Source organism: Anopheles marshallii, chromosome 2 (genome assembly GCF_943734725.1).
Source record: "Anopheles marshallii chromosome 2, idAnoMarsDA_429_01, whole genome shotgun sequence".
NCBI classification, from domain to species: Eukaryota; Metazoa; Arthropoda; class Insecta; order Diptera; family Culicidae; genus Anopheles; species Anopheles marshallii.
Genome location: NC_071326.1, coordinates 80,265,103 through 80,273,463, shown reverse-complemented (window position 1 = coordinate 80,273,463; position 8,361 = coordinate 80,265,103).

Genomic DNA, 8,361 nt, shown 5'->3' with positions numbered 1-8,361 from the left:
CCACGCGTTCCTTTTCTGAGCATAGAATACGTTATGACCAACGGTCTGCCCTGTGCCATTTTTTTTTCTCGTCTACCATCCCAAGATTGACTTATTTTTTGGAGAACGTTTAATAGTGGATTTTTTTTATCCATATTTATTGCGATGGCCATGCGTCTTTGTCTGCTTACTGTGTTGCTGTTCTTTTTAAGCATTTCCTTGTTTTTATGTAAGCAGACGGATGAGACTTACTTTTTGTTTGTGTATAATTCGATTTTATAGCTAATTTTTCTGTTTGTTTATAATAAATGGTACGATGCATTTAATAACTTTTAAGTTAATAAAACCGATTGTACTACGCATAGTTGAAAAAAAAACAATCAGAATTAACCTAAAAAAATGAGTAAGTAATAATAGTAAGTAAGAAAGTAGTGAATTGAAAATTATAAAAAAAATGAAACGTAATAAAATCAAGTTGAATAGAATGAAAAAGAATGCTAAAACAATATGCGTACAATTGTGTAAGAATTGATAAAATCTAGTAAATTAACCTTTTTGTTAAATTATTCTGAATATAAGCAATTTTTTTTGTAAAAATACATTTATAAATTGTAAAATTTATATTAATACTACATCAGATATAGGGCCCGGCCGTTCTTCAGATAAATAAAAAAAAAATACTACATTAGAAAGCAAATTTGTAGAAAAAAGATCAAAAATAATACAAAAACCGTTGAGACTATGAAAATTTTATGTAAACTGTTCGGACAATCAGAATAAAGAAGAAAATAAACAAAATATTAAAATAAAATTCTTGAAGATCGTCCATTTAGCTTAAACGATATGTTTCTTACGGCACAACATGTATTTTTTGTACGTTTTGTAAATTTCATAAAATAAAAATTGATGATTTTACTTGAAACTTGAAACAAAACACGTTTACAACACAAGATGAATAAAATGATAAACTTATTATTTGAAATAAGAAAATCATAATACATGAAAGAAACTAAAAAACTAACGCTAATTTATCATACACACAAATCAACAAGCAGACAAAAAGAAGTTTTTTTTCTACAAAGGAAACAAAGCATCAATTGTATTGTTACATGCCGCTAATCGCTCCGTTCTTGTAGAACTCACCGTGCACTTGGTTACAGGTTACATAATTTATCATTAAACTTTGCCTCCTCAGCTAGTAATCCAATCAATTTAAGTTTTACACCGACGTTTGCAATAATTTGCGCTACTTTATCGGTCCCAGGATAGTCCCGATACGATTGTTACCGACCGGCCTCGGTTCCTTTATGCTTCGGTGCCATTCTTCTTCTGCTGCACCGTTTCGAAACGCAACCAACCAACCCAAGGTCCGGTGGATAGAATTTCAATTTTCAAATTGCTTCAACAAACGGACTGGCCGGGGAATCCGGTCCGTTTACATCGAGAGCGTGTGCAATTTACGATCATCGATGGTGAGTGATTTTAACCCTTTTGCTGTTCGATGTTTGCACAAGCGGCATCGAACAGATGATAGTGATCCCATCGTGGAGGAGAGTATTTTTCTGCTCTACCTTGAATCCCTTTTTACACCAGAGCGCTATACAGACACACGTAAATACGAGGAGAAAAAAAACTCCACTCCCCCCTGGAATGCATCCCCGTGGCTAAGCGCCTAACTTATTGTTATGGCATTTATAATCTGTCCTTCAGTGTGCGGATTATAATTCTTTATTGCCGAAGAGCTGCAGCAGCATCAGCAGCAGGCGTGTGGCTCGTTTCGGGCGCCCGAACCCGGAAGCGTCCACGTGCGCGTTCTGCACTCTTGCGCAAAGCGAAGGTCACGAAGCGTGTTGCAAGCGGCCCTGCGGAGCCGGTGAGTCCCGGTTCCAATGAACAGAGCAAGGGATGTGCTCGGTATTCGGGTCGGTAGGGCGATGATTAGTCCTCCGATAATGACGGGATTGTGTTTATTGTTTACAGTGTGTCTATGATTATTCATAACTATATCTTCATTTCGGGAACCGTACACCGGCACTCTGGTCTGGTGTGTTTTGTGTGTCGCTGTGTGTGATATGTTATTTATTATTGGTTGGGGGAATTAGTTTCGTTTGCGTACAGGCTTGCAGTAAAAGGATTGCAGACCTGGGATGTTCAACCTTCAATTGACGGAGCGTGCGTCGAATTAGTTTCGTCTGGTGCAGCATACCCCGTGAGGACGTGCGTTACGCACGGCAATGTGAAAGCATGGGTTGATTGAAGTTTTCCATGTGCTTCCGGTGGCAAAGGAAGAGCGTTAATGCAGCGAACTTCTTCCCTGACCTTAGACGTCAGTAAACTTCTTCAAGTGATTAGGTCTTTATTACGCTGCGTAAACAAAACATTCAACGATAAGCTATTGGCGTTCAGCCCTTTAGCGCGTTGGTTCTTCTTGGAAAATTGGAACCATGAGATGGTATTCGACTTCAGGAGTTGAATGCAACATTCGAAAACACCAAGATCTTGATCGTCATTACCGAGACTTGGGTGTCATTGGATCCTCGGATTCGCTGCTGTCTATAATATGACAATAATATTATACCATCAATGTGATTAGTTTTAAGATACAAACTAAAACTAATCAACAAATCAAAGTTATTTGTGAACCTCAACCTCAATAATTATAAATATTTTGATTATGCCAATCGTGTTCCAATTACTGAAAGCTGCTGCTAAAAATACCTCAAAAGCTGTTAAATTTAAGTTGATTATATATTTTTTATTTACCAACTAACAACCTCATGTATTTACAACCCAAGCCTACGCAGGATAAAAAAAAGTAAATCGATATGGCTTGTGTACTTCGTACATACTTCAGACAACATGGGGCAGACAACACGGTTTAAAGATAACACACTAGAATAAATATATAATTGAACAAAATTCGAGTTGTGAGAGAGAATGTCTCGTTTTCCGACCAAAAAAGACAAATAGTACCTTTTAGTGATAAATTGCCAAATTGATTGCATACATTTAGGCGCTATAAATATATGATGCAACAGACCAGCCAATTAGCATAATAGAAATTAATGAAAAATGTGAGGAATTACTAGGATTTTTACAAATTTTAAACGTTTACGTTTTCATCATGCTAGTAAAAATATACAATTTGTACCTAGTATTTTGTACATACTTAGGAGAAAATAGGGCAGACAATACGGGGATAAGATGACACACAGGAAAAATTAAATCCTTTTTAAAAAAATCAATTTCAGCCAGAGAATAGATCGTGGGCCGACCGTAACGGACATCTACATTTTTTTACAATTTTTTAAACAATCCCAATGCTCATTATTATTCAAATAGACGTTCACTTTAATTTTAATTAGATTTTCAATAACAAAAACAGTTCATCACGAAATTAGCCTCATAAACTTAATGGCAACTCACACACGTGTAAAAGTCATGCATCAGATGGTGGCCGTAATCGTGAAATATGTACCATTGTACCGATTCGCATACGCGTACCACATGTCGTACAACTTACAGCTCCATTTCCATCATACCAACGGCACACCACAATGGCTCATTTGTGTGTTTTCGCTCATTTCAAAAGCCAATTCTGTTATCAAACGTGTTGTCAATAAACATCGCCATCGCCGTTTTGCCACAGCACACTTTGCTCTTGTTGCGTTCACCCCGAAACGTGGGAGAGTAAACTCATCAACCACAGCCGAATGACAGGGAAAAAAAACCCTCCAAACTCCAACACTCTCCCAGAACCGGAACCACGTGTTGCGCTCGTTACAACAATGCGCACCGAAGCACGGCCAGCACTCACACGGTGTCGCCGCTCGTCGGTGGCAAATGGAGGACGCAATTGTGCCTTTGTGGCGCTACGTAAATGTGTGTGGGTGTGCGCGTTGGGAAGGACATGCTCACGACCATCTCTTTCAGCGCCAAAAAGGAACGCAACGCTGTGTGCGTGTGTCGACCGGTCGACCGAAGGGGAGGGAGGGAAGTTTTTTCCCGCCAACCATTCCGTGTGGCATTGTGCTCCGGAGCTCCTCGGTACCCCACGCACGCACAGCGAGAGCGAACTTTGGCGCCCCAGCAGCATAAAAGGCGGAAAACCACACCCGCTAATTTTTCTTATTGGCTGCTCTTTGGGGGACAATGCGGCGCATGGAAAAATGATGTCGCACGCTCAAATGGTTTGTGTTTCCCGCTCGCACACACTGTACGCTTTCGCTTACGCTTAGGGTGACGGCCCAATCTTTGAGCGCCTGGCACAATGATGGCCGTTTGTTCATGGTATTGTTCGTGTGTGTGTGTGTGTGGTGCTATGTGGGGCGCTTTGTTCGGTGTGCAATTTTCCATCCACATCCAACCGAGAAAAAAGGGGGAACAATGGATGCTTTCTTTGCAGGGAGGACATTCGTCCATTCGAGCAAACTCTTGGAGGAGTTTCAACTCGGGAACTCAGTAAACATACAGCGTGTATCGCGATAGTTACTTTATTTTATTTCCAAACCAGGGCATTATTCTTTTACGATCAGCGCTACCATAAGGCTAACTTATCGATTGTTTGTATAACAACAACAAAACATGCCGCACTGCCACGGCAGAGAAGTGCTTGCGTGGCTGCGTGTGAGAGTAGTATGGGAAAGGAAAACATTACTCACTATTGAAGTTGAGCAAAAGAAAAGAAGGCTAAAATAAAGCAAAAGAAACAGAAAAAAACATGGAGAAGTTGTACAAAAGAGAGGAAAAGAAAAGAATAACACAAAACCATGGAAAACAGAAACGCTCGGCCGATCGACGCAAAGTTTACTTTTTGATAAACAGTACACATGCACACAATAATAATTGTACGGGTTTCGGTTCCGTGGCCGAGTGGAACGGATAAAGAGCAGATAAAAAACCGGGCGGAACTCGATCTCGACAGCGCGGTACGGCTGTCGAACCATCTTTATCAATGCCCTTACCCGGTAATGTGCCCAGGATAACGTACACGGCGGAAAAAGGATCACGGTGAAAGTGAGGCCATAAAGATATAAACAAATCCTAAACAAATCCTTGCACCCTCGGCATTGTAAGCCACGGTTTGTCAATTGGTGGAAGAAAAAACCAGACCCGGTTTCCATCCGTGCAGCGCTGTGGTCGAATAAAATTATGTCTAATTATCTTCGATTTCCGTTGCTGTTCCGTGATACTCCCCCCCCGAAACTGATGAGCCAATCCGCCATGATTCTTTACCTGTAACGAGGGGAAGAGGGGAGTTTTCTTCCGCCCATCGCTTTCCATCAGAACCGAACGTGAGAGCCATGCTTTATTGTCCGTTTTCCACGTGTTTGTCCCTTTGTGCGCAAGACTGTGCTCCGAATGTGCTGCCCTTTCACGTGAACAGAGGAACCAAACACAACAAAAATACAGTGGAAAACAACTACTACTTCTGCTTGTTTTCTTTGGTGGTTGGTGAAGTGAAAAGAAGAAGCAGAAAATGAACCAAGCGAGTACAACAATTTACCCCCCGGCACAGAGAGCGGGCACCGGGTGGGAAATGGATTTTTCCACTTCACGTGCTTGAAGGTCTCTGGTACGTCTCGGGCGGGTTTTTTTTTGGGAGTAAAATGTGCGCTGAGTGTCTGCTTAACGTACTTTCACACATTTGGCGTACGGGATGCAGGGTAATATTTATGTTTGCGATGAGTTCTACCAACACCAGCACGATTGTTTAGCTGCCTGTACGGAGTTATTGCGTGTTATTGTGAGGAGCATGTTGCATAAACGTTTTGAGAAAAATGGATAGAGCATGATGTAAATTGTATAAAAAAATTAAAAATTAAAATTAAGTTTTATATTAATATTCAATCTTCTCGGCGAGGTCGAATAGGTCTTCAACTACTAAGTCTATGCAATTTGTGTCAGATAAGCTGGATATACTTAATGTGTTGACTACAGTAGGCCGATGATCCACGATTTTCTTGGTGTAACGGACCGATCGCCGCGGCACAGGACCATTTGAACGATCGCCCATTTGTTTTAATTTATATATCTTATGCTTTATATAACTTACGGTTATTAGCCAAAATATGTGAATGAAGCGTTGCAAAGGAATGTCGAATTTCAGCATTACACGAATTTACTGGAATACATTGGTTATATGTCGCAATGAGGGATTAAAAAGTTATTTCCACATTCAAAGCAAATTAAATATATCTTCATTTTTTGTGGAATTACAGTAAAATTCAGTCATAAGTACATTTTATAATAACAAAATGTAATGAGCTTTTAGGAATATTTGAAATTTTCCATCTAGTGCTTGAATTACACTTAACACTCTGCGAACTTTTACATTTATAAACTCCGCGTATCTCCAAATTCGCGTTAGTCGAAAACTGTGTAACTTGACTTACGATTGTATGTTAAAATTACGGTTTTATTGAAGTCAGTTCATATTTTACCTTATTTAAGTAAGTTAGTTACACTTTTATCAATTTAAACTTATATTTTACAAGTTTTTTTTATACTATTAGTCCAATAAGATTTACGGTAAAGTTGTTTCGAAAGACTTTTTGGTTTGCAAGCCGATAGCAATGAGTTTGGATATTCAAGATAGAGAGTATACATTTTAAAACATGTGTAATTGCACCTAGACTAGATTACGTTAGAATTAATGAAAATTCCAATACAAATGCCACCAAAATTATCAGTTGGTTTGTTTATGCATATTATTAAATGATTGATTAGACTACTTTCAATTGTTAGGATGTTTAAAAATTAAATCACAAAGGGAAATAAATGCTTAGCTTGTAAATTATTTAACTAAACGTAATTGTAAGTGAACTATCTTATGGACCTGGATAAAACTATAATTAAACTTTATAAATATTTATATAAATGGATCTAAACGAACCCTTCATTGATAAAAGTCGGTATATTTTCTTTAAGTACACGGATACAAATCACTTTGTGAATTATTATTGTATAAAAAATTAAAATTTCTCCGTAAAGATTTTACTGATTGCTTTCATGGGATTTGTAACTGTCATTTGTTAGTAGCACGGATAAACCGAAACACCTGTATTAAAGCCACATCAGCGGAATTACTAAACTACTACTGGTTGAACATAGTTGATGGTTATAAATTATAAAAATTAATTTCTTGTATTCTTTAACTTAAGGGCGGAACAAAAGTTAAATTACGTTAATTTAAAGTTATTACTTCATGATGTTATCTTTACAATAACAAATTTATATTATCTCTTTCATTTAAGTAGTAGTCCTACAATGTTTCCTTTCCAAGCTTTACGTTACAATTTTTTATCTTTTATTAAAAATATATAATTTATTAATAATAAAAAAATATTAAAAACGTGGACATTGCACGAACGAAACGAAACAAAAGCAATGAACAACACATTACGACTGTCGTAATTGATACTACTTGCTTCGGAGTTTTCATTCATGAACCAGTATTTACTACACTACGCACACACACATACAACAAAAAAGGAATTTTATCCTAAAAATCAACCCTGTCACAGGAGAGAAAGCAGTTACACACGCTAAACTGTCCGCCTACTACACACATTCATTCTCGCTCTCGCTCTCTCTCTCTCTCTCCCTCAAACCTGTTTCATACATGCGTTGGTCCTTCATTTTCCAACATCCATCCCGCTCGCACCCGGCATCATTTATGTATGAGCATCCTGTCGTTCCTTCGTCCTTCCATTCTCCCCCTCGGGGAAAACCCTCCCCCCCTCTTGGTCCATTGTGTCGCTTTCCCAGCCGCTCCTATTGCAGCATCTCTCCATGCTTGTCGTACCGTTTCGAACACATGTGCGTAAAAGTTTGCTCCCGGGGGATAAAAAAACTCGCAGACGCGCTGCATCTGCGTCGAAAGAGCGCAGACAAGAGTGGTGTTTAGGCCGTCCATCGTTTGTGCATGCTTTCCCTGTTTTTCACACACCCAACAGTGGGCGCTTTTCATCCTTTTTGTTCGGCATTTCTCTGCGCTTTTCTTCTAGCTTCACAGTGTAGTCAACACATTCACGGGAGAATTTTATACGAGCGCGCGTTTTACTTTTCGTTTTGTTTCCACTGCCCGTTGCTGGGTTGTTGCCAGTGCCTTTTGCTGCGTTTCGAGGCGAGACACCCACAACCAGCACACGCACACCGCCGTACACGAGCCGACGCAAATGTGCGCGCGAGAGTGAAACCGAACGGCAACACAGCCACCAACACCAACACGCAGCGAACACGCAAAACGGCCAGCGTTCGTGTACGTGTGTCTTGCTCGTGTGTTTTTTTTTCTTTTATCAAAATATCAACAGTGGTACAGATTATGATAGGGACCATTATGCGCTTAGAACCCAGCGTGAAAACATCGGAATCTCGCCC